This window comes from Cetorhinus maximus, chromosome 25 (assembly GCF_964194155.1).
Source record: "Cetorhinus maximus chromosome 25, sCetMax3.hap1.1, whole genome shotgun sequence".
Lineage (NCBI taxonomy): Eukaryota > Metazoa > Chordata > Chondrichthyes > Lamniformes > Cetorhinidae > Cetorhinus > Cetorhinus maximus.
In genome coordinates, this window is record NC_135903.1 from 130,461 (window position 1) to 139,337 (window position 8,877).

Consider the following 8,877-nt stretch of genomic DNA (forward strand, 5'->3'; position numbering starts at 1 on the left):
CCTCTCCATAGGATTACCTATAGCTTATGTTTTATTCCTTTTTTAAAATTCAATATCATAAGGTTTACACCTTATGATGTGTTAACATATGAAGTAAAATATTTATGTAGCTTTTAGTTATGATCAAGTTTTATTTCTATCTGCTGATATATAGATATGAATTTGTCTGTATGTATCCTTATATATATATTTTTTTATACTCACACAGGTTTAAGGTAGTATACAAGGCCATTTAGCTTAAGAAATGGTTATTTGCAATATTAGTGTGTATGAACACTTAACACTATTTTAAGCAACTTCGTGCCTGTGTAAAAATATTACACACAGGATGTTAAACAAACACCTTTGGGATTTGCATGTGACATTCACACCTGAAGATCACAGATTTGAATTTTTAAGCTTTCTTTTTCATGCAAGTCTTGCAAAGAAGAAAACCTTACAAATAATTCATTTATTACAAAAATAACCACAGAAATTTGATGATTAATAGAAGCTAGCTAAGTAGTGATAGGTTACAAGTTCATTATTAGAACATTTAAAAGCAGCATATTATGCACAAGAAGTTTTTAATTCACCCAACCAACTAACCTTCTGCTGAAAGAGTTATTTCTGAAAGAGAAGGACTTACTGCCTAGATCTCCTACTTGTGCCTTCTGTGTACTCATCACTAATATGGCTTTTGATGATTAGAGATGGTCTGACTTCTAATTAAGTCAAAGATCGGCAGCTAAAATGCTTTTTCTTATATTTTAAGCACTAATGTTACATTGGCTTGTAAAGAGAGTAAAACACAAAAAAATGTCATGAATCAATTGGATCAGCAGGTGTGGACCAAACGATAGATTGGAATATTGCTCATAACCCCACCCACATATCATGACTAGTTTTAGTTTTGACCCTAACCTTTGACATTCAAAATGTATGCAATAATTTGCTTGTAATGACCCACAGATGAGAAGCAGACATGATAAAGGCTGAAAAAACATGGCTTATTGTTGCACAGACAAGTCTTATGATGATTTATGTGAAATTATGATTTGTCTGGAATGTAAATGCTGAATTGACTTCTCCAGCAACACACTCAACCAGGACTCTGTCCACGTATTTGTGAAAAAAGCAAAATACTGCAGATGCTGGAAATCTGAAACAAAAACAGAAAATTCTGGAAAAACTCAGCAGGTCTGGCAGCATCTGTGGAGAGAGAAACAGAGTTAAAATTTTGAGTCCTTTTTTTTTATCATTCATTCGTGGGGTATGGGCTTCGCTGGCTAGGCCAGCATTTATTGCCTATCCCTAATTGCCCTTGTTTAGGGCATTTTTTTAAGAGTCAACCACAATCCTGTGGGTCAGACCAGGTAAGGGATTTCCTAAGATCATTAGTGAACCAGATGGGTTTTTATGACAATAATTTCATGGTCATCATTAGACTTTTAATTTATTTAATTCAAATTCCACCATCTGCCGTGGTGGGATTCAAACCTAAATCTGGAAATACTCAGCAGGTCAGGCAGCATCTGTGGAGAAAAAAACAGAGTTAATGCCCTGGATTTTCATCCTCGAGGCAAGTACGGGGAGTCAGAAAAATTCGCGGCTTGGCTCACCTACCCCAGGAGAAAGTGCCCGCCAAGATGGGATCTTCATTGCTGCAGGCCAAGTGCAGGCTGGAGTTGGGCCTGACGAACCAGGAAGAAGTGCGGAGGTAAGCTGTTTAAAAGGCCCAGCTCAGTGCCTTGGGACTTTGCTCCAGTGGGAAAAAAAACACAAAGGCACCTCCAACCCTCACACCCACTTCACCCTCCAACACTCCCCATGCCCCATCTATGCCACCTCATGACCCCACAAACCCCTATGTCCCCTTATGCCCCCTATGCCAGGGTCTGGCACTTCCATGCCCCTTGACCCACTGTACGCTTTCTAGAACCAATGAACACCAGAGTGTAAAGTGGGATGTGTAAAAAAAAGCTTTGAAAAAACAATGTAATCCATTGACCACTTTCTCCTATAAAATAAAAGTCTGGACAGCAAGCTGATAAAAGTGTCAATCATTCAGGCCCTTTGAAGGTTCAAAAGCCACAAACCACAAACACTTGAAACCACTTGAGTTATGTCAACAAACATTGTGAAAGTGACCACAGAAATCAGAGAGCCTGAGCTGTCAATCAAACAATGCTTCCTCTGGGGTGCAGGTGTTCCGTTCTGCTAATAAATGTCTGGGTTTTCAGCTTGTAGATGAGTAGGAGATACCTATCTTTGCTATGGAGCCAGCCAGATTGGGAGTGCCAGGTGTGGGCTTCTGACTGGAAGCAGACTGCACTCCTGAAAATTACACAACCCGAGAATGGGGTTCAGAATCCCAGAATCGGGATCCACCCGCCATTTTTAAAGGGCTCCTGAGTCAAACTGACTCTGTGAAAATCCAGGCCAATGTTTCAGGTCTGTGACCTTTCTTTAGTACTGGGAAAAGTTAGAAATATAATAGATTTTAAGTAAACCTATTACATTTCTATTGTTTCCCAGTTCTGATGAAAGGTCACAGACTTGGAACATTAACTCTGTTTTTCTCTCCACAGATGCTGCCTGCTGAGTATTTCTTGCCTTTTCTGTTTTTATGTTAAAAACCTTTCATATTGTTGCCATTTTACTCCTCGGTAGCTCAGGGTGGTAATTTTTCCAGGCCTAAAGACATAACCTGATTTATTGGCTGCCCTATTGTGTGTGGTTTCCTGTTTAAGAATAGAATGACTGCAAAATCTTTTTGTATTAGAAACCATCTGTTCTACCAGAAGCAAAACAATCTTTGAGGATTGTGAGGCATAACATACCCTGTAATTCTCAGGATGTGCACGCATTATCTAATTTAAAGAACCAGATTCATACATAACACACAACGGGGATAATTTTATTGGGCTTTAATATGAGATGGTGAAACCAATTTATACATCCGTCTACCACAAATCTCTCCTGATTTTCTTTTCACAGCAGCTGAATCTATGTGGCTTGTTTTCCAATATGATGTAAAGTCAAAATTGCCCCCAATGCAGAAGGCTGACCACTTTCATAGTTTGATTATTCCCCCTGTGTACAGATCCCCCATGTACATAAGTCATATTGGCAAGTCTCACACCAACTGTTATTCACCAACTTCATTATTTGGCAACAGAGGCAAATTAAGCTTGACAAATCTGTAATTTCATAAATGCAACAGCACCTTTAACACAATCACTTAGCTCCTGAGAATTTCAGGAATTTCTGAGGTGATGTGCCTTTCTTTCTGCAAACAGCAGAAAAGGAAGTAACTTCTTAAAAGGGTCCAAACTTTTATTACAAGTTTTAAAACAATTTGCAAGCCCAAGGATACTTCTATGTAAATTCAAAATGCTGAATCAGAATGGATCTTTTCCCTAGATTATGTGAACTGGTGACCAGGATCTTCCATACGTCTGGAGAAAGAGAAGATGGAAATGGGAAGGGAAATTAAAGGAGAGAGAGCAACCAGGGCTACTCTTGTATGCCTCCTACTGGCTGGTTTCAGAATGACATTAGTGGAGGCTTTGAAGCAGTTACCTGGTTGATTACCTTGTTGATTGTAGGAAAGTGTTCATCACAGGCAGAATCAAGAAAGTACATGGGAACGGGAGGTAAATCATGCAGCCTCTGAAGCCTGTTTTGCTAATTAATTAGGCCTTGGCTGAATTGAGAGAAAAATCCTTCAAGTCTCCCCCATTTCAAAAATAGGGGTAAATTTTCTTCACCACCTGAATGGTGATCAGTGGAGCACAATAAAAGTAATGGAATGAAAATTGGATTAGTTCTTTAATAGTGGACAATCTTCTCCAACAAATTATCAGCAGAAAAGATAAAAATGACTGTGACTTTTTAAATTTTAAGGTTCTTAAACTGCCAGCTTTGCTTATTTGAATATTTTTGGGATTATTTCTGCCTTTCTTCAAACTGCATCTGAGGCACAAAGTCTCACCAAAGTCTTGTAAGAAATGCACTGAGCGTTACATTTTAATCAGCACACACTCTGACAAAGACAACAGCACAAAGTGAAATACAGGTTCAGATTTATCCTATCCTCGAGACATTTCATTATCTAGTGCTGCTGAAAGGATTAAATTGTAACCAGTGAATTAAAAGGAGACACAAAGAGCTGGAAACTAGAAGTGGAGCACTCCAAAGTGGATTGTTATCTCTTCAAACCAACCACATCACATATGGATTACCTGATGAGGCACAATTTACTCTTCAAGGTCCACCAAGTTAAATAAAATCCAGCTCACAATCAAGGAAAACCTTGTTTTGTTTTAGTTATTAATTGGTTTATTAACTTATCAACTGCCCTATTAGTACAATCACACACACCTTGACCAAGTTTAAACAAAAAGAGATCTGTGTTGCTGCAAGGTGATCACTTTAAACATGACAGTGTTACATGGACATTATAGATGGAAAGAAGCAATAATAGTGCATCAAGATGTTGAAAAGGGTTCTGTCACATAACAACTCCTGGATAATGAGCCAGTGCCACCATTGCTTCATTCAATTTCCACCTCCAAAGAAATTAGAGTGTTCTTCCTGTTGCTATTATGTGATGTGATTCACCATGGACGGGCTAACAAATACCATCACAATGCAGATCATGACGACAAGGATGCTCAGTGCTGTGGCTGTAACGTTGAGTGCTCAGGCTGTAGATACATAATGTCAAGCTCCTTTCGCATCTTCCAGAATTTCCTGATCTCGAGATTTGACCAAGAAGACCAGAGCCACAAATTCGAGGCAGCAGAAATTCAGGTGGAAGATGTTGAAGATGGACGAGAGCAGGTGGTCCCAGAACGGCAGCACATTTGGGGCTATGGTAATGACGGTGGTCTGGACTGACCGGTCATTCTTTTTCAGTCCCTGGTGAGGGTAAGTGTGGGTATTCAGTAACACTTTGTACTCCATCTTGGACCCCATCTCAGTGGGAGAGGAAACTCCTCTCTTTAACCTCACTGTTAATTGTATATTAATTGGAGGTTAAATGTATTCAGGTGGTGGAGATTAAATGGGGACTCACTAGTGTTTGCCTGAGTTGGTCCAAGTCGAGTGGAATGCTTGAAGTGGCGGCTGTGCGAAGAGCGGTACATCCCGCAAGATATCGAAACAGTCGCTGACGAACAACAACACAAGAACTAGGAACAGGAGTTGGCAATTCAGCCCCTCGAGTCTGCCCCGTCATTCATTACGATCATGGCTGATCTCATTTCGGCCTCAACTCCAATTTCCCGCCCTCTCCCCATAACCTTTCAACCCATTACTAATTAAAAATCTGTCTATCTCCTCCTTAAATTTATTCAGCGTTCCGGCATCCACTGCACTCTGAGATAGTGAATTCCACAGATTTAAGACCCTTTGAGAAAAGTAACTCCTCCTCATCCCTGATTTAAATCTACCACCCCTTAGCCTAAAACTATGGCCTCTTGTTCTAGAATGCCCCACAAGAGGAAACATCTACTTTGTCTATCCCCTTTAGCATCTTATATGCCTCAATTAGATCTCCTCATCTTTCTAAACTCTAGCGAGTATAGGCCTAAACTGCTCTCTCCTCATAAGACAAGCTCCACATCTCTGGAATCAATCTAGTGAACCTCCTCTGAACCGCCTCCAATGCAACTACATCCTTCCTCAAGTAAGGGGACCAAAACTGTGCACAGTGCTCCAAGTGCGGTCTCACCAATGCCTTGTACAGTTGCAACAACACTTCCCTATTTTTATACTCTATTCCTTTAGCAATAAATGCCAAAATTCCATTTGCCTTCCTTATTACCTGCTGTACCTGCACACTAGCTTTCAGCGATTCATGCACGAGGACACCCAGATCCCTCTGCACTGAAGCATTCTGAAGTTTCTCTCCATTTAAATAATAAGTCGCCTTTTTATTCTTCCGACCAAAATGGATAACCTCACACTTATCCACGTTAAACTCCATCTGCCAAATTTTGGCCCATTCACCTAACGTGTCCATATCCATCTGTAAATTTCTTATTTCTTCCTTGCAACTTACTTTCCCACCTATTTTGGTGTCATCTGCAAATTTAGCTATAGTACCTTCTATCCATGAATCCAAGTCATTGATATAGATCATAAATAGTTGGGGCCCAAGGACCGAACCTGTGGCACCCCACTAGTTACGGCTTGCCATCCAGAAAAAGACCCATTTATCCGGACTCTCTGCCTTATGTTGGTTTGCCAATCCACTATCCAAGCTAATACATTACCCCTAACTCCGTGTGATCTTATCTTGCGTATTAGCCTTTTGTGCGGCACCTTATCAAAGGCCTTCTGGAAGCCCAGATATACTACATCTACAGGATCCCCATTATCCACTTTGCTTGTCACATCTTCAAAGAACTCTAGCAAATTAGTCAAACACAATTTACTCTTCATAAAACCATGCTGACTCTGATGGATTGCATTTTGACTTTCCAAGTGTCCCATTACTACTTCTTTAATAATGGATTCCAACAATTTCCCAAAGACAGACGTTAAACTAACTGGTCTATAACTTCCTACTTTCTGCCTCCCCCCCCTTTTTGAATAAGGGCATTATATTACCATTTTTCCAATCCACTGGAACCTTTCCAGAATCCAGGGAATTTTGGAATATTATAGCCAATGCATCCACTATCTCCGCTGCCACTTTCTTTAAGACCCTGGGATGTAGGCTATCAGGCCCTGGGGACTTGTCACCCTTTAATCCCAATAGTTTGCTCAGTACTTTTTCTCTAGTGATGGTGATTGTTCTAAGTTCCTCCTTCTCTATATCCTCTGCACTACCTGTTACTATTGGGGTGGTACTAGTGTCCTCCACTGTGAAAACTGAGGCAAAGTGGCGTCTCTGCCATTTCTGCGTTCCCCACTATTAACTCCCCAGTCTCATCCTCCAAGGGACCAACATTCAGTTTAGCTACTCTCTTTCCTTTTATAAATTTGTAGAAGTTTTTGCTAACAGTTTTTACATTTTGCGCTAATTTTCTTTCATAATTTACCTTTGCTCTTTTTATTTTTTTTTAGTAACCCTTTGTTGATCTTTAAAAGTTTCCCAATCTTCCAGCCTGCCACTGACCTTTGCAATTTGGTATGCCTTAGTTTTTGCCTTTATGTTATCTTCAACTTCCTTGCTTAGCCATGGATGCTTTTTCCCCCTCTTACCAACTTTCTTCCTCTTTGAAATATATTTTACTTGGGAGGAATTGAATATTTCCTTAAATATCTGCCACTGTTCATCAACTGTCCTACCTTGTAGTCTTCCTGCCCAGTCCGCTAGGGCCAAATCTGCCCTCATACCTATGTAGTTACCTTTGTTTAACTCCAGAACACAAGAATGGGACTCAAGTTTCTCGCTCTCAAACTGAACTAGAAATTCTAGCATGCTATGATCACTCTTCCCTAGAAGATCCTTTACTATGAGATCATTAATTAATCCCATCTCATTAAGTCATCAAGAAGCCACCTAAGAAATGGAGAAAATCTCGCAAGCAGAGCTATTCCACTTACGTGTACATGGGGCTGACCCAGGTCCATCCTTCCACCAGGATCTCGTCCAAGGCTATGAGTGTTATGAATTCTTTTGTTATTGACATTTTCCAGCGCATCGCCTCCGAGGCTTCGCACCTCATTCACTACAACGAGTGCCGCACCATCTCAGCCAGGGAGATCCAGAGCGCTGTCCGCCTCATGCTGCCAGGGGAACTGACCAAACACGCGTCTCTGAAGGCACCAGAGTGGTCACCAAATACACCAGCTCCGTTTAGGTCAATCACCCTAAAGATTATATCGGAGTAAGTTGAAAGTGTAGAAAGTAGGGGCACATGATATGTAATATGTGTCTCTCTAAATAAAAGCTGAAATGTATAAAGACTAGGTGGCGGTTTTATCTTATACCGCCTAGTTATCTGAGTAGTACTTCCACCTCCACAACCTAAACTGACATTTATCTGTCCTTGCCTTTTTTGTCACTGAGCCTTTGGGTTGTACTGGTTTAAGTGTTCAACTTATTTTTTTGGTGGCAGCCTGCAAAGGTCCCTTTAATAAACTCTAATGAGGCTGCCTGTTAACCTGTTTATTCTGAATGCCTACAAGTTGTGCTCAGGGCAGTTTATTTTACAAAAGGGGCTTAAAGCAGGCTATATGTCACATGTTTTCATGTACAAAGGTGTTGATGTTTATTTCAGACATGGCCAATGACGTCTTCTTTAATACCTATAATAGACATGCACATGCCTTCTGCCATTTGGATGCTTTGTCGCCTGTATTAAGCTTCTAATGTGGGTACAACATCATTGAATTTCTAGACATTGCCTTTTAGCTGCAATTTCCTGTCTCTTATCCCAAGGGTACTAATTTCTATTGAAAAATTCCAACTGCTGTGTTAGCTGAGATGAACTAATGCAACAAGACGATGGGTCAAAGCTGGGAATTTCCAACTTGCGTATAATTCATGTCTTAAAAAAAGGATGCTTGACCTCTTCAACACCTCTTGTAAGAGGCTTGGCCTGTCCAAAAACATTGCCAAGATGAAGGTCCTTCACCAACCTTCCCAGGGACAGCTGAGCATCCCCCGTGCCATCCATGTAGATGTGGTGGCTCTGGAGTACATGCAGCACTCCCCTTATCTTGGCATCCACCTCTCCCAAGGGATTACCATCGATGAAGAAGTCCAACACTGAGTCAACTGTGCCAATGCTGCCTTCTTCAAGCTGTGCCAACGTGTCTTTGACATCAGGCAACCTTTGGATGACAACAAAGGTTCTGGTTTATAAGGCCATTGTGCTGACCACTCTCCCCTACTGTAGCGAAACATGGACTATCTACCGACGCCACATTAAGATC

The 8,877-nt window shown here is 40.8% G+C and overlaps 1 long non-coding RNA gene across 1 annotated transcript; it reads right to left on the bottom strand.

Moving 5' to 3' along the window:
• Positions 1–4,472: 4,472 nt before the first annotated feature.
• LOC144667705 (uncharacterized) lies at positions 4,473–8,664 on the bottom strand. The gene is made up of 3 exons (XR_013573357.1): positions 8,581–8,664; positions 7,543–7,809; positions 4,473–4,905 (listed from the first exon to the last, which is right to left on the bottom strand). It is a non-coding gene; the product is annotated as an uncharacterized LOC144667705 (long non-coding RNA).
• Positions 8,665–8,877: the final 213 nt, after the last annotated feature.